At 42.7% G+C, this 18640-nt stretch overlaps 1 protein-coding gene and 1 long non-coding RNA gene across 3 annotated transcripts in view; one reads left to right on the top strand and one right to left on the bottom strand.

The window, feature by feature from the left end:
- ZCCHC24 (zinc finger CCHC-type containing 24) overlaps nt 1–18640 on the top strand; it is a 196313-nt gene that overhangs the window by 53715 nt on the left and 123958 nt on the right. The window lies entirely within an intron of this gene.
- On the bottom strand, nt 6205–16746 carry LOC109285607 (uncharacterized). 2 transcript variants are annotated; one of them, XR_009463005.1, is made up of 4 exons: nt 16374–16746; nt 13304–13448; nt 10622–10758; nt 6205–9355 (listed from the first exon to the last, which is right to left on the bottom strand). It is a non-coding gene; the product is annotated as an uncharacterized LOC109285607 (long non-coding RNA). The 2 variants fall into 2 exon arrangements; XR_009463004.1 differs by having other exon boundaries at nt 13311–13448.

The following is an 18640-nucleotide window of genomic DNA, read 5'->3' as shown; positions in this document are numbered from 1 at the left end:
CTATAGTCCTTGTCCCATAGTTAAAGCATGATATGCAGGACTCAGGACATTCAGAATCTTGAAAATAAAGGATTGAGACCTTAAATTTGATTCCTTATGCTGCATAAAGCCAGTGTGCAGAGCAGAGGACAGATACGATGTTCTCACAGTAGCTGGTATTGCTGAGACAATGTGCTGCAGTGTTCTGTAGTAGCTGGAGTTTTGCTGGGGTGAAGGCTTCAGACCCAGCTATATTCCATATGTGTCCAGACAGAAGATAATAAAGATGTGTATAACTAAAGCCATTCTTTGCCAGAATGGAATGGAGCCTTCTAGTCATTACACATTACCTGTGGATTCTGCTGCATAAGAGCTTATAGTATGGACAAAGAATCCAGAAGCTCTCTTAAAGTATGGACTAAACTGCCTAATTGTGCATGTATGCCTTCAACCAAAGGAAACAGCAGACTCTCAAAGTGATTTGCCCTGTCCCATCAGCATAATGTCTGCTTCATCTTCAACCATGATTTGATCTCTTCTGAAGATGGAGCTATTTTGGTGGTGATATTTGGTGGTGAGTTGGTAGAGCTATGTGCTCTATATCTGCTCATTTCTTGTCCATTTCATTGTGCATTTGCTCAAGGACTGCACATAGATGTTGAATAAGACCAGAGAGAGCATTTATCTTTGTGGAACTCCTTAAGTGACAGATCTAGAGACAGAGGGGCAGCATCTCATTATTTCTGGAATGCTTCACTCCCATGAATTTTAACACATTCCCTTGTGTTATCTCATGTGAAGATCTCTCTTTTCCAAACACTTCTTAAACTCTTTTCTCTTTCTGCCCCAGATCTCCTCCCCTGAAGCCCCTAATACATTTGCTGGTTGTCAAGGGTCAAGACCAGAAGCTGTGGAGATAAGAGTCTGGGAAACATGAGGAATGGGGATAGGAGATGCTAAGGGAAAACAGCTGCTGCGTGAAGCCTCCCAACTGGTGTAAGCGATATGTGTTCCTGAAGCCAGAAGATGTGGAGAGGGCAGTATATAGCATTCTCCAAAGGTTACCTCATTAAGGGTCCTACCCAATTCCCATTTAAGTCAGTGGAAAGAATGCCATTGATTTCACTGGGGGGTTGGGCCTAGCCCTGTGTTCAGACTGCCAACCTTAGGAAAGCTGCTGTCAGCTTGCACTCACTTGTCCTCTAAGAATCTGTAGCACATACTGCAAGCTTTTCTAGTTCCTTACTTACCCTGACTCTCGACCCCCTGCTCTCTACATGCGCTCTCATTCATGCTCACGTAATGCTCTCTCACAACTCCTTCCTTATTCTCTTCCTCCTCCTGACAGGTTTTTCTTTTCCAAGATGCCATTTCTTTATCCAGTTGTTCTTGTAAACATCTCTGCCCTTGATCCAGAATATATGCTTTCCAAAATCTTATACAGCCTCTACTGAATTTTACTGTTACAGGAGCTGAGGTGGATTGGTATAGACTTTAGACAGAAAATAGAAATAATAGGACATAGAAAAAACAGTATTGTGAGAAATTGCATAAGCTTTGAAGGAACCAACTCTGATACCCCTGCACTTAGGTGTGGTACATTTCCCAGACTGAATCTTCTTCCAGTTTTATCTTGTCTAGCTGTTTTCACTTATATTTTTTTTCTCCCCTCATCTCCAACCATAGGCAATGCGTAGAGGGGGAACAGTGGGGTACTTGCCCCTCCTGAGATTGGCCACCCTCGAAGCCACCACCACCTTCTGTGGGTGGTCACTGCCCCCCACCTTGTTGCTGATGCAGCCACCGGTGGCTGCAGGTGGTTTCCGTTCACTGCCACTGACAGCGTGGATGGCAGCTGCAGGCGGTCCCCACTCACCACCTGCCGCTTGCCACGCTCCACCCTCCCCCACTGCCAACATTGCTGATGGTGACTGCGGGCAGTCCCCATTCCCTGCCATGGTGCCCCCCCAGTCGCAGGAGGCACTAGTCGTTCATGTCTCCAACAGCCTTAATTCATTCTTCACTGTCAAGCCATCACCTCTACATAATACATTCTTTAACACAAGGCTAGGGACAGGCATTCAAAAAGCCTGAGCCTAAATTGATTCAAGGTTAGCAGGTTAGTCTAACCTGCACAGATTGAACTAATTTGCAAGTGGATAAACATTCACTTTTGATTCAGGAAATGCAGGCACATGCCTTTAGTGGCTTAGGCTAGAAGCTGGGGGGTGCTATAGCAGCACTTCCTTCTCTTCCACAGTGCTGAGCTGAGGGGGGGGTGTGGCCAGGCCCCAGCAGGACACTTTGATTACGGAGAGGTTTAAACCCCCACCCTGGCCTGCACAGTTCCCAGCCAGGGTGTACCTGGAGGGAAAGGAGGAAGCAGCCCTCACCAGGCTTTCTCCCCCCCCTCACTGCTCAAGTGGCAGGAGTGTTACAGACCCCAGACCCTGTATAGCACTCTGAGGCAAAGGTGGGGTGGGAGGGAGGACTGCTTGTATGGAGTGCATGCATCTGTTGATGATACTGAGCTTTTCAATCTCCCTCTCCCTGGCTCTTCATACTGTCTGCAGCAAACTGATGGCACTCACAGGTCTCATGCACTGCAGACCAGTTCATTTCTCACACCTCTCTCTGTCCCATCTTGAACACTGTCAGATTGCAGCCTTTGAAACAAGCTAGCAGCCAGCAGGGAGCTTATCAGAACACAAAAGCTTATCAGCCCATCAAGAAAACAAAAGCCTCTCTCTTATTAGTTCAAGCTCTTCTTAAACAGCGTTTCCCAAGGCATTTTTAAGGAAGAATGGAAGGATATTACCAGATGACCTGATGATTAGTTCCGAAAAACCCTAAGCAGATACCGTTCTGCATGCCTTTGTTCCTGTGAAATTGGAGACACACACACACATAGACTCCTCTCAGCATTAGCTAGCATGGGGGTGGTGTGACTGTGACCAGATGGTGACTGCGGTGTATGCCACTGAGGTCTGTGCTGTGGGAGAGAGGAGTGGGGATCCTTATTTGAGCAGTGAGGGGGTGTGGGGTGGGGGGAAGCCAGGCAGATGCTGCTGTGCCTGCAGTCTACCTCCTTCTCAGCCAGCTGGAGCTCCAGCTACAGAGGAGAGGAGTGGGGCCAGCCCTGCTCTCTGCCAGCCCAGCCCAGCCCAGCCCAGCCCAGCCCAGCCCAGGACGAAAAGCATGCTGGGATGCTGAGGGACTCTGATTTAACTTAAACCAGGAAGGGGTCTGGGACACAAGTTCCATAAACCAGTTTGACCCAAATCAGTTAAATCTGATACTACATTCAACCAGGTTTATCTTAAACCAGTTTCAGCCATTTTGAAACTGGTTTATGTGCACTGAACATGTGTTCTGTTACAGGTTTAAACCAGTTTCTGATCACTTAAACCAGTATATGTGTAACTTCTGTCCATAGCCCAAGACAACAAACAGTACATCTCTGGATGTTTATCCTACACTTTGAGTGATGTGGTTATAATAAGGCACAAAGCCAAAGCACCATGGAACTGAATAGTTAAAATTAGAGTTCTTAAAAAGGAAGGCCAGATGCCCAGTGCTTATGACCATTAATACAGAATTCCATATAACAGATTGACAAATACACTAACCAATGGTTGGATGAGTAGCTATAAATATTTTCTTAGCTTGTAAAACTGATGAATTCCATGCATCTACTGTGATTCCCAATTCCTTCTTGAGAGGATTCTGCTGGGTTGAATAACAAAATTTGGATGCAGGCAGTAAAAACCACCCTTTTGTATGTCTCCCAGAGACAAAATGTCGAACTCACTTGATTTAACTCCTGCCTTGCTGATGTAATTTAGATTTGGAGGTGATCCAAGTCTCACAAATTATGCAGGCAATATCTCACAGAATATAACAGGCAATATTAGTACATGTAGTCATCAACTCTTTCTGTTATGTGGGCTTGACAGTCCCATCTAGGTAGAGGTAGAGAAGGATTAGCATGCAGAAAATATTCTGTTTGACGAATTTAGGCTCCTTTCTATCCATAATCAAAATGATTTCTGCAGTTTATTTGTTATTTTAAGAATTATAATCTGGAATATTTTAATCCCATGAATTGACTAGCAAGATTCTAAATGTCAAAATGGGTTGCTTAGTTATAATGGATTAAGGAAGTCATATGGCATTGTTTCTCTAAGTACAAATACTAGCCTTCATGGTCCATGAACATTTGTGCTAGTTAAGTAGATTTTCTCTAAGCTCTATGTAAAATGAGCAAGACTGAAATCAGTTCATTTAAAAATGTTACCAACTATCCCTAGAAATGTGTTGTCTTACTCACCTGGTTTTACTTACAATGTATTTCCATACACCATTTCCAGTCTAATGTAAACAATTCAAGAGAAGGGTTGATGTTTCTTAGAAGGCTATTCTACAGTTAACTTATCCTTTCCATTAGCAAAGACTTCCCCAATACTTAGTCCATTACTTAGTTTATACACAGGGTAAATACAGACAGTCAAAAAGCCTGTGGCCAACCCTATTTAATGTTTGCAGGTTAGTCTAAACTGCATAGATTGAACCAATAAACAAGGGAACAGACATTCATTTTTGATTCTGGAAATGCAGCCAGATGCCTGCAGTGGCCCAGGCCAGGAGCTGGGGACCACTAGAGCATGGCTTCTTGCTGCCTGGTACAGACAGCTTGGGCGAAATCTAGCCTACGCACCTCTAAGAAGGGTTTGCAGGGGAGGTGCAGAGCATCCTGGGGAGCTGGGAGACTGTGAGTTAACTTGAATCTGGAGGGGATATGACACAGAAATTCAGTAAACTGATTTAGCCTAAATCAGTTAAGTCTGACACTACATCTCCAGGTTTATCTTAAATCAGTTTTTGCCGTTTTGAAGGCCATTTGTGTGCTTTGGACTTCTGCTGTGTTACAGATTTGAACTGGATTCCGATCACTTATATTGGTTTATGTGTAATTTCTGTCCCTGGCCACATAGATAGACAGAAAGACCTGAATACCACACAACTTTACCTGGCCCATGGGTCAGAATCTGAGACAATTTTGCCTCAAGTACTACTTATGCTCAACTATACTACAGTACTCGAAAAGTATTGTTTGAGTACTACTCAAACAGTTGCTTCAGTTAACTACTCAAACTTGACCCAAGAAGAGTAGCTTTAGTTGGTGTGCCTATACAAGATGCCGATTGCACAGTCATTGAGTACTTGTATAAACACTTGTGTAGTGGTCTGAATGGCTTTTTTGTGATGCTGACTGCGCGGTAGCTAGGGACTACTGTGCAGTAGCCTTGTGTCATGCTGTCTGTCACATGATGTTACTATGTGGTAGTCATGGGCTACTGCTCAGTCAGCTTCTCATGTAGATACAGAAAGTTACACTAATTTTTTGAGGGAAAGATTGTTTTATATCACTTTTATGAGGCAAAAATGGTTTCCATATCTGGTGGGAAGTTCTGGTTCTAGCATGTGCTGGTTCTGGGTTGTGTCATAATGTTTGTGTCTTAGTAATAAATGTCACTAACTGTAGGATCTAGGTTTGTTGACTGATACCTCTGGGTACAAAACATATGCAGATGCTAAGTGTCTTGCAGAATCAGAAAGAAAAAGCCTGTAAATCATTTCTCAAAGTATTTTGGCTCCACGGCAACAGCCTGTTGGGCTGTTCGCTGCATGCCTTGCATACCCATTCCTGCTCACACACTCCAAACCTGGAAAGTAGTTTGCTCTGGCCCTCCAGAGCATCTCTCTGCTGCTACTCTCCAAACTTCTAACTTGCTAAAAAATGGCTGCTGGGGACACCAATGGAACAGCCTCACCCACTGCTTCCAGGTTTGGAGTATGTGAGTAGGAGGAGCAAGTGAGTAAGGCTAGAACACGCTACCCCTACGTGGTGTAGGTATACCCCATATCTGATGGATGAACCAGGACTCACAATGAGTAAAAGGGTCTCCAGGTCAAACCACTGAATTGACACAGTTCAGTCTGCATAAGTAGCCAATATGGGAGTATCTTAAGGCAGTCAGTGAATCGTAGATCTTTTGAAAGAAGCTCCTGATAAGTTAGGTAAAACAAGAGGAAATAAATAGTGGGTAAAGATACTTTCCTGAGGGGAAGCAGGGCACCTATACATTCTACTTTCTCTGCCCCTTGTGAACAGGAAAGGGGCCAGCAGGGAGAAATAAATGGAAAAGAAACCACAACCAAAACTTAGTTTTAAATTTTAAGTCATAACCACAGCACTGGGGTTTGCATTTTAACAGCCTTCCTGTTAGGGTTTCCAACCCTCCAGGATTGCCCTGGAGTCTCCAAGAATTAGATATGAATCTCCAGGAGACTGCTGAGAGTCAACTGGGAGATAAATGATAGGGCATTAATTAAAATAAATCCTAAATGTTGAATCTAATTTATAGAGTACTCCAGTGTGTTTTTAAAATGTAATAGTAATGTGTATTTGCCTTCCTGATGTAAAGTCTACGCACTGTAATCCATAACATATAGACAAGCATGTGGGCACATTCACGTTGTGTCGCAGGCACGTTGGCTTTCCGGAAACCTCCCAGAATAGATTCAAACAGAGTTGGCAAGCTTCTGTAAAAAGAAACAATCCTTACATTACAATTTTGATGCTGCAAGCAGCCAGTTTCAACTAGTTCATTTTTAAATGAAATCACAGGGGTCAGATTTTCAAATTCTGCCTTCCCCCAGACAGCTGCTTCTGCTTCCCTCTCCTCCTCCCCCTCCCCAATTTTTTACCTCAGAAGCTCTCCCTAGATTTTTATATATACCCTTCTCAGCATTAAAACAGGTGACCGACAAACCTCACAGGACCGGTTCATTTTGATGATATAGTCATGGTTAAGCTCAAGTCAAATGTGTTGCACCCCTGAAAGGATATATGCTCTATGTTAGTTGTTTGCATGACAAAGAGAAAAACTCAGGTGGTTCCATTTTAGTTGGGAGCCCTAGAAAACACAGTGCTTTGTACTTGTAGTTAGCCATTACTGATAACCACCATCCTCCAGATGGCTCTATGCAAAAAGTGCCATATGTATGCAGCTTATGAAGTGTTTTGAGATCCCAGGTGAAAGATGCTGCATAAATATAGTTTTGGTGCTACTCCTGTGAAGGAAGCCTCATACAAAATTGTACAGCTAATATGCCCATTTTATATCAGTAGGAGTATTGGCTATGTAAACCACCTCCTGAATCTTGTGCTTTCTAACAAAATGCTGCATTAAATACAGCTATTTACAATTTTTAAGAAGTGCCATTCTTTTGGTCTTTTCTGAATCAAGACTGAAGGTGTAAATATAATACTTTCTGTCTTGACTGAGACCAAAGATTGAAAAGCAGGCTTCTGGAGGTACAAGCACACATACCGTTTTAGAAACAGTCAATAACTAATGCTCTGTTCCTTTTCAGACCTTTCTCCATCTATTCTGCATATTTGTGATTTACACTTGCCTAATTTGGGGTGGCAGTCTCACTGTGGATTAAATAGAAAGGCTTTCCCTAGCTAGTCATACTGCTAACAGAGCTGAACAAGAGCATATCTTAAAAAATATGTAAAAATCAAACTTGATTTGAAATTTACAGTGCAGGGGAATCCACTCTGACCCTTAGGAAGCTGTTCCAGTGGATTATTCTCACAGCTAAAGGTTTTTATCTCATTTAACTGTTCATGATTTTTAACTCATTTATGCCTAAATTTATCTGGTTTCAGCTTCCAGTGACTTCGTCTTGTTATGACTTTAATATGTAAATTAAAGAGCCCTCTGTTATCAAATTTGTGTGTGCAGTATAGATCATTAAAATCTGTAAGTTACTCTCAACTTTCTCTCATTTTAGGATCTCTTATCACACCATGATGCAGGTTTTTCTAGTGCTTTAATGGTTTTCATGGCTCTTTCCTAAACGTCTCCAATTCACGAACACCTGTTTTAGTTACAGGCGCCAGAAATGGATGTAGTTTTGTTCTCTCACATAGCTGCTATCTCTCCATTCTCCTTTTGATGACGTGTCATGCTGGCAGTGGCTCTGCCTACAACCCACAGAAGATTCCAGTCCCCGTATAAGAAAATGTTATGTATTTTCATTCTTACTTCCGTTTCTCAGCTTCTCTTTTGACTAACATTGTTGCATCACAGAAATAATGGAAAGAAATAGAGAATGATACAAATATATAGAAGATGCAGAGAAAGGAAGCAGACTAATTTACTTGAGGGCTTCAGTGAATGAGAGTCCAATCCAGAAAGAATTTACATAGGTGATCTGGGTGTAGATAATCCTCTGATCGCTGCATAATCTTTCCTCTCTGGAGGACTACCACCCTGAACCAAATTGGGGCATTCATTCTGGGTTGTGCGTTCAAAAGCTGTGTGTGTTCTATATCCTGGGGGCTCTCAAGAGCCTACATTCGTATTTGTTCAGGTTGTTTTTAGCAGCTCCTTAGGGAGGACTTGAAGAGGTTTGAAGAGGGATGAAGACATGGGTGGGTACCCATGCTTTTATCTCTTTATAGTTTTGTTATCCTTCACAAGCTAGACTTCCTTCCTCTTCCCCTTAATGGTCTGAGCCTCCTACACTTCATCACTGCAGTTGCAGGGTAAGCCCACTTTCTCCAGTATTCTCCTTTTTCTGCCCATCATCCCTTGTATTCCTTCCTCTTAGTAAGGTTAAGGATAACTACTTTGCTTTGTTTTTCTTCCTGAGTTTAAGTAGTTCAAGGAGTACTCAGACAGTAGTGTAGTGTGCAACATGACCTCATGTAGCCATGAATGACTGACAAGTTTTATGCTTCTTGGAAGGCGGAGCCATAGCAGATCTCTAAAAGGAACAGAAAGATGAACAAGGAACAACAACAGCAAGAAAAATCAAAAGAAAGTAACTTGCCCTCATGGGCGAAAATCTCTCTATAGCGCTTTGTAAACCCTGTCTCTCACCTGGCGTAACATGCTAGTGTCCTGCGGAACTGGACCTTACCCTACTTTCCTACTGCTGAATTTTTCCAAATCTGGAGTAGCTATTTCTGCTTTCTAGGCTAAATATATGTATCAGTCCATTTCACAAATTGCAGACCCTTTCTCTCCTTTTGGTGCTCCCCCTCAAAAACAATTTCCTCTGTAAGATCTTCACCACTTCCTGCTTTGATGACCTGTCCATAATGGAATCAGAGTTCCGGTGGGGTCTGAGTCTCTTTGATGTACTGCTCTGGAGGCAGGTGTTTTAGAATGAGTCCATTAAGTTGCATTATGGAGAATTATTGAAGTTATCAGTATCCACATAGAGAGAACAATTTAGAGCATCCTGTATGCTTGGATCCCCAGTTTGGTAACTGCAGATGTGGAGTGTACAGAGTCTTAAAAGAGAAAATAAGAATTAGGTTTTCATTACACTAACATACCTTAATTACATTTCTATATTTTGTTACTCCATACTATCCTAAACAACAAAAACAGAGTGACTACAGTTCATTCTTACTCTGCTTAAAAAGGAATAACCAACCTGAGGAAATATAATTGATTCTGTAGCACACATTTTCATCAATCTTGCATGATTTTGACAGGATTAGGATCTGTCATGATTAAAGTAAACAAAAGGTGTAACAGCCATATGACATCAGAATTTTATATCCAACTGCACAGTCTTACAGCCACGGTCTGTTTATATTTCCAGTGACAGGCCCAAGTGGTTAAAATCTAAATTAAGAAAACAGACAACACTACAGAAGGTGGAGGGAGGGAGAAGTGGGGAAGAGGGAAAGAGAGAGAATGAAAGAGAGTGCCCCTGTGTCTGTGTGAGTGTGCATGCATGAGTGTGAATGTGTGTGTTTGGTTGTGAGGGGTATGTGGAATGATGAGAGAGGGGAAAGGATGGTGACTAAACTTCCTTAAAAAGGAAATAAATATTTATGGGTAAAAGAGGGGTTTCCTGCCATCTGCAGTGAGTTATGTAAAAGGGATGTAACCTTCCTTACAGTTTGCTGACCTAACAGTCCGATAACTTCCTTTTGCTCTAGTTAGCCAGCTGACACTGAGTTGTGTACAGATTTGGCCTATCTGCCAGCAGGTACCATGGTGCGAAACTTAAAATCTCAGCCCATATGAATTTAAGATTACATAGCTACTGTTTAATATTGAAAGAAAACCTGTTAGCTCTCTCTGGCAGACTGTATTAAATAAGTTAATAGTCTTGGGCCATCTCCTTCTGGACGGAAGTCTACATCAGAGATGCCACTATCATCAATGGAACTGACACCTTATCAACAGTGTTATCAGAAAAACAGAATGGAACAAGACAAAGCAATTGAACTACCTTCACATTTATAAGTATCATTCTGTTCACTATGTTTGTTCCAAACAAGCAGCATCCAGCCATGGGGCATGGTGGCAAAAATGTTGACGTGAAGCTTGAGCTGTCAGGGCCAATGCAGTATCTGTTGTCTCCCATAAAGAAAGGGCTTTAGACTCCAGAACTATCAGTTTGGAACCTATGCATTTTTAAAGCCTAATAAAATATATTGTATGTACCAAAGTATCTATCTGAACTTATTGGATTTGAGTGATCTATGGCTTAATCTTTTTGTGGTCCACTCATTGTCAGGTAAATAGTCATTGCTGAATACCTGTACATCATTCTTGGGTGGATGACTTGTCTTTGGTGGTGCTTCTTGATATTATGTTGCATTGCTGGAGGTTGAAGGACTGATGCTGCCATATCCTTGTAGGAGTTACTTTTGAAATGCACTATCCTCACATTGATCTGAAATGATAGCAGAATACAACAGCAGCTCTGTCAGTTAACGGGTGGTAAGAGGAATTGGTTGGTTTGGCATTGGATAAACTTCAGTAATGAAACTAGTTGAAAAGGTAACTTATTTGCTTCACAGATAAGTATGACAGGCACATTACCAGTCTCTCAAAGCCATGCTAGTTCAGCAATATGTTACCTCTGGCCTCTAACTCTGTCATTTGGTAGCAAGAATGAAACCCAGGGGAGAAAACACATTGTGAAGACACAAGTCTTTGCTATCTAATCCATCAAAAATCAAATCTTGATGCTGGAGGAAGGTTTCATTTTTTTCAGGAGAATCACATTAAAAGCACAAGAATACTTTGAGAGATGCAATGGCAAACTTAAGTCAAAGGATTATACCCAAGTTGTGTTGTAGGCAGACTCCAACTTGATGCAGAAGTACTGCTTGAGAAGTGTATTATTATTATTGTTGTTTGTTTGGGACTATCTTATAGTAGCCCTTAAGAGTCTGAACATCAGTTTGGGATCCATTATGCTAAATGTGGTCCATGCACATAGTAACAGGCTGTCCTGGCTCCAAAGAATTTATAATCTAATGGGATGAAACAGGGAAGGGGTGGGAGAAAAGATTGCTATTTTACGTAAAAGAAACTCAGACAAAGATAAAGTAAAAACTTGCTCAAGATACCTTAGGAAGTCTAAGAGGCTGAACTCGGATGTTCTGGATTGTAATCTATACAAGATGCATCAGCCAGGCTTTATCTGAATGCTTGGATCAAGGCAAAATGGAAGATTCTTGGATCCACTTACATTCTTCTTCCCTTCTGCAGGCCACACTATAGAACTCTTTTTGCCTCTACTGGCTCTCTAACTCTCTAAACACCCTTCAAATTGCAAAGGCCAGACAGTTGGGTTCCACTCTATGAGTTATGAGAGAGTAATACTAATAACAACCTTAAAGATGATAATCCCACTTACTGTTTAGTGAAGATAGTCCCAATTGTGTCTCATCAGCTTTTGTCTCTTGCAATGTCACACATTAGCCATAGTAACACAACAGAGATATTGTGTGGGGGGGGGGGCTCTCTCTGATTTAGCTGTAGTATGCAGTATGCTAAGGAATTTCTGTCACAAAGAGCACCCTTTTTTACGAGAAGGCAGTAATGTGCCCTTAAAATCCACTCGCATCATGCAAAACAGAGATGTGTTTGTTCTGACTAATGGACTTTGCATGGGGCATCTTTCTAGTGCTGTCAGAAATATATTCCTTGGCTCTATGAATTCCCCCTGAGGCAGTGCAGTGCCCCACACATCCTCCCTAGGGAGCTCATGTTTTTCAAAACTGTAGCCATGTCCTCCTTGGTAAATACCAGCGCCCAAGGAACTTCAGCCTACCATGTTGCCACTGGCTATAAGTCTTAGCTATAAAATATATACTGGAAACAGCATGGACTTCTTGTGTTTGATTAACATAAAGATTGACTGGACTGTATTTCTGTAGTTCACTCCAAGCAGTCAACTTTGTTTATTGCTTTGAAAACTTTGAAAGAAGTGAGCCTTTAATGGGAATCACATTACTATTTCAATTGGATTACAACAGTTTATTATAGCAATTTATAAAAGGAACAAAACAACATGGTTTTCAGTAATTGACAATGAAGTTATAGACAAATTCCTGTCCTCAACCACAGAAGTATGGGAAAAACTGGCTTATGTGGGAGCCACACTGAGTCAGCAAATTGCTCTTTTTCTTTACTTTTTTTTCAGCAGCTCCAATAAAAACTTGCAATGCAAGAAAATCATAAAGCACATGAAATAAAATCCACCTTTTTCTTCCATCAGGTTAGGTGCACTTGTAGGCTTGAGAATTAAGTTTTTGAATTCTCCTAAGCACTAAAACTGTCACTTTTGGGTGGACTCTGTTTGCTATGCCAAGCACAGAACTGGAGAGCGGCAAGTTTTTGCTGCTGAAATGAGCTGGATTCAGTCCCCAACAGCTCTTTCAGAAACTGTTTTTTAAAAAATGTTTCAGTTTTCAAATCGGCATCTCCCCATGCCTGGCTTCTTCTTTGAGAAAGAGGATAATGGTCTTGAAGTTAAAGCATTAGACCTGAACTCAGGAGATTATGTTAATTTGTGGCTCTGCCACTAACTTCCTTTGTGACCTTTGGCAAATCACATAATCTATCTTTAATCATATGTTATAGATGGAAAGCTCTCCCCCACCCCTTTTCTGGTTAAACTGTAAATTGTTCCAGACTGGAAGTTTCTTTTATGATGCATTTATATAGCACCTAACACAATGGGACTCTATATTTGTTTGAACCTCTGTTACTAGCATATTATAAATTATGCTAATTTTGAAGTAGTAGATTGATAATAACTTCATCATCCCTGCGTTTTATAAGTTTTATGATTTTTATGACAATAGAAAGAACAACACAGCTGACATAACAGAGATTCACAGAGTTCTAAATATTTACAGGAATTATGGAGAACTAAAGAAAAGTTCAAAAAGGGTTCAAAACTTCCAAATGGAACCTCAATCTACCTTTTACCTTGCCAAGCAGGGCTGGAAAGAAAACACAAGCAGATTCTTTCATGAGATTTTCCTCCTTCTGGTAAAGCCAGAAATTTTGCAGGAGCAGCCTCTCTCATGGTATTTTGGCACTACAGCTTTTAGTCATGCCTGGAACCTGAAGGAGCAAAGCCATGTGAAAATAAAACTAATGGGAAAAGCAAGTTATGCAGACATCTTTGATCTTCACTGAGGACTGCAAGATTCATGTGATTGCTCATATTTTGTCTCTATGCAGCACCTCAATGTTTTAAAAATTCATTGACTTTCTGTTACTGCCATGATGATGGAATCCCACTACAGGCTAGTCCTGCTCCACTGGAATCAGTGGGTGTTTTGCTATTCACGTAAGTGGGAGCAGACTCAATCCCCATAAGCATAAAGTAAAATCAAAGTTTTAAGAAAGAGAGCTGTAGGGCAGGAACTAAATAATGGTGGCATAAAAATACATTGCTCTAAGGGAGTGAGGGAAGAAAAGACCCAAAACGACTCTTGCTTGTCCCTTGAAAACCAGTGTGCACTCCAGGCTAGTGTATTTTGCAGACTGCAATTTGGGCTTGATGTACCCATTGCCAGTAGCAAACCAGGGGGGGGGAAGGAGAAGGAGGGGCAAACTTTGATGGACCAGATCTGCAAAACATTTATGACTTCATGTAGAGTGTGCATTAATAAGTTGAACTTCAGGGATGGGAATGGACATAGTATATGATCTACACTGTAGACTGCAGTTTAGGGCAGAGGTACTTGACCTCCCTTTAAGTTACCTATGTTGTGTACCAGTAGTAGAGTCATAGATTCATAGATGCTAGGGTTGGAAGGGACCTCAACAGATCATCAAGTCCAACCCCCTGCCCTGGGCAGGAAAGATTGCTGGGGTCAGATGACCCCAGGCAGATGCCTATCCAGCCTTCTCTTAAGGACCCCCAAGGTAGGAGAGAACACCACCTTCCTTGGAAGCCCATTCCAAATTCTGGACATCTTTACTGTGAAGAAGTTATTTCTGATATCTAGCCTAAATCTGCTCTCTTGTCAGTTTGTGACCATTGTTCCTTGTTACCCCAAGAGGTACCCTGGTGAACAGAGCATCTCTGGTTCCTTGCAGTGTCCCCCTAATGAATTTGTAGGTGGCCACAAGATCACTTCTCAGCCTTCTCTTGAGGAGGCTGAAGAGATCCAGGTCCCTTAGTCTCTCCTCCTAGAGCCTGGCCTGCAAACCCTTAACCATACGAGTGGCCCCTTTGGACCCTCTTGAGGCTATCCACATCCTTCTTAAAGTACGGTGCCCAAAACTGTACACGGTACTCCAACTGCAGGCTGACTAGCGCCGCATAGCGGAGAAGTATCACCTCCTTGGTTCTACAGTGCAGTCAGCTTTGCTGATGATTTCCAGTCCTCTGGGACCTGACCTGAGCGCCACGAGCGCTCAAACACCCATGCCAGAGGTTCTGCTATGACATTGACCAATTCCTTCAGTACTCTCAGATGCAGCTTATCTGGGCCTCCTGACTTAAACACATCCAGCCCATCCAAGTGACTCTGCACCAGGTCAGTGTCAACAGTTGGTAGGTTGGTGTCCCTCAGATGCCCATCTAAGAACCTATTAGGAGACTTGTCTTGACCCTTATTCAGAAACACTGAGGCAAAAAACTTATTGAAGAGCTCAGCCTTCCCTCCCTCCCCCCCGGTCTGTGTAGTCTAACCACAACAGCACAGCACTGAGTGTGGATTATGTGTAGTCTAACCACAACAGCACAGCACTGAGTGTGGATTATTTTGCCCTGCTTCTCAGGCTTGCTGTTACTGCACTGTTTTCAGCACCCAAGGTAATTCATTTAAAATTAAGTCTTGTATCTTTACATTGCACCATTGTGTAAAAACATCCATTTTGTGGCAAGCTGAAGTTAACCTCAGGCTCTGGTTTCTGTGATATAACCCTTAAATAAAGGAACAATTTGTTAAATGTAAGAACTGCGTGCTTTAAGAACATCACCATGGGGGAGAAGTTTCATTACTTCATGCTGGTCCCTGGTGATGCATGCCAAACAGTCATTATTTTGTTCTGCTTCCCAAGAGGGAGTTAAAGATTGGAAAAAGCGAGTATGCTGGCACAGTCATGATAAATAGTTCACACAATACAGATTCATTTTGTCAGGCTCTATGCAAGTATTATATGTGTAACCCTGGGTGCAACACTACCTGCACCCTCACCTGAATAGTGGGATCTTGGAGTACCCAGTAGCTAATAGTCCCACCCAGCTCCCTGGGTAACTGCTGCAGGGTCCCCAAGCAAAGAGCTTCCCCTTACAATCAACCTTGCAAACTGTTCTAAAACTATTTACAGGATTTAATTATTTACAAGGTAATATATAACCAATGAAATAAAATAAATATTACACTGCATGACCTGGTGATGGTGGCTTAAGGGTTAATGCTTCTTGGATATACATTACACTAGGGGAAGTTATACAAATTACCCATAATAAATAAGGAACCAATAAATAAATACATTGATACTCCAACTAATAAACTATCAAGAACTTATTTATACAGTCTATAACTTGTCCACTGTGTACTGAGGATCCTGCATGTACTGCCCCTGTCTGGGTGTCTCAGAGAGCAGGGCTGTGTCTGTGTCCCTGGCACAGGAGCTGTGGGCTGTCCCTGCTGCTGGTGTCCCTTGCAGAGCTCCAGGGGTCTCAGTGCAGCAGGCGGTGGCTCCGCCCCTGCAGTCCCTGCAGGAGAGCTGAGTCCTGCCCAGACCTCTTCCCTGGCTCAGCAGGGAACAGTGTCTGGCTTGCAGGTTGTAGTAGTTTCCCCTGCCCAGCACAGCCTTACAGCACCCGGCAAAGGCAGCCACTCCCTGGGCCCTGCCTGGCCTGGGGCTTCTGGTGGCTGGAGCAATCCCTGCCCCTCTAGCCCAGCACTCCCACCACCACCCTGAGCCTGTGCCTCCCCCGGGGCCTTCTCACTTGTGGGGGGAGAAACCAGGGCAGTCTCCAGCAGTCTCCCCCTGGCCCTGTGTCCCCTCCCCTGCTGTGCTCACCCAGCCACACACGGGCTTGCAGGAGGGTCTTCCCAGGCTCAGAGTCTCCTCACAGGCAGCTCCTCTCTTTTCCTGCCCCGGCAGGGCTCCAAGGAGGAAAGGAGGGAGAAGAAGGACACAGTGCAGCAGTCTTGGTGCAGCCTCTCCTGCTACCTCTACAGGGCTCTGCCAGGGGCTCTAGGAGGGGAGGCCATGGGGAGGTCCTTTCCCTGGTCTATCTCCTTTGTTTTCCTTCCCAGGAAAACTGCTCCCCTCTTTTAACCAAGCCTCTCAGCCAAGCCCAGGCCAGGACTCTCCCCGAGCTTTTGCTAATGTCTCTCCTTCAAACCCTGCTGGGATTACATCACCCCTCCCGCTTCCAAAAGCAGCTTCACTCGCCCTCAGGGCAAATGGTGCCCCTGCTGGGACAAACTTGTCTCTTCATGCTTTCCCTCTGCAGGACAGCCCTTCCTTTTCCTTCAAGTGAGTCCATTTTTAATGCTGCTATATATGCTTTCAAAAGCAGTAATTTCCCCTATATTCTTTTCTCCTTTATTTTAAGTGATGGTGTTCTCAGTAGGTTTATCTCCTAAGGAAGGTGCAGTCTTACTTTCATAGGCAGACAAGGTTCCTTCGGTGAATTTGATATCTTTTATTAGACCAACCCAAATGGTTGGAGAATAGTTACTAAGCAAGCTTTCGAGTTCAAAAACCCTTTGTCAGGCTAAGGAAGTTTCAGCAGTTGGTACGTGCTCTTCCTGGATGGAATGAAAAGTAAAGAAGCCAGGGGCTGGGCTGGGGAGAGCCAGAGCCATCAGTGGTAAGATGCAGAAGGGAACCTAATGGGGAAAGGACTGCCTGGTTTTGTGACTTCGTAACAGTGAACTTTCTTTTCTGAGAGTAAACTTTAAACTATGTCCAGTCTGTAGAATGGATATATAAGCTTGCCTTCAGAATAGACAGATATGGGGTCAAACCTTTTGTACAGCAGCAAGCATAGTTGTTTTTGGTGGGGTTCATAGAACCGAGTTCATCTACTAAGTGGTAAGAGCCTTTGTAGAAATCTGCAAAGCTTAGGGTGACTCTTAAAAGTTTTGTTTTAGTCTGGTGTTTGGAGAGGGCCCTGTCTCATTTAGGATTTCTGGTGACTTTGGTCTCATTAAAAGAGGTTTTCTCTTCCTCAAAGAGCTGTTGTGAGAAATTATTTTGCTGGATGGGCTTTTGTCATAATCCAAATTGAGACTAGTTTGAATCCGGTAAAATGGAAGCATTTCCCCAGATCTCTCTGAATCAAATTCTAACTGACCTTTTATTGACATTTGAAAAAGTTTGGATACTTGGCTTTGCCTCATTTTGTTTCATGTTAATCACCTCTGCCATTCCTAATTCCAGCTGGGACAGGAAGCAGATGCACTGAGTACTACAGAAAAAGTTATTATCATGGTATTTCCATTGCAAGCAGAAAGCAGCAAGCACTAAAAATCTAAAGAGAGAGTCCATCATCCAGACATGTCAGTTCACTTTTGCAGGCTTAGGAGGTTTAGACAGTAATCCAAACTTGAGGGCGTTCATCTGAACCTTTTGGATTCTGGCCATTATCAAATAGGATTAGAAGAGGGAAACAATTCAGCCCAGATTAAAATGGTGGGTGGCAGCCTTATGACTAACCCCTATCTGAGCTGGGCCAAATTCCTTGAGTCATTACCCTAGAGAAGTGTGTGCCTCAGAGTGCCTGGGATGGTGTTTATACTCAAATGCCCAGAGCCTCTTGGCAAGGTTTATAAGAAAAAAAATAAGCTACTGCCTCTATATACTACATGTTTGATGTAACTAGAGATCTTTGATCAAGAAGCACTCACTGTCCCTTGATCTGGATTAACAGTGAAAAGAAATAACAGGCCACTTATTTATGGTCTGTGTTTAGAAATTTCATAGTTCATCTGCCTGTACTCTCTTTTGCCTTTGTCTATCGAAGCTTCATCTAAAAACAAAGTTTTAAATGGCCTTGAGAATGTTTGTGTGCATCCATGATGTCATGTTACATTCTGTAAAGACACTTTTTCATCACAAACACAGAAGATTGCTTAGGTACACAATGAAATGTGTTGCTTCAAACTCATAGACAACTTTGGCAAAGACTCTGCAAGTCTGTGAAATCTGCTGTAAAAGCTAGCAGGGCTGGAGTTACATGCACCTAACTGTACAAGAGAGCACACGGTAACAGGATATTTATAGATGGTTGCATTTATGGCTGCTTGGAAAAGGCTCCCAGTCAGTGAAGAAAGAGA

This window comes from Alligator mississippiensis, chromosome 6, assembly GCF_030867095.1.
Source record: "Alligator mississippiensis isolate rAllMis1 chromosome 6, rAllMis1, whole genome shotgun sequence".
Taxonomy (NCBI): domain Eukaryota; kingdom Metazoa; phylum Chordata; order Crocodylia; family Alligatoridae; genus Alligator; species Alligator mississippiensis.
This window is presented reverse-complemented; position numbering and strand designations above follow the sequence as displayed.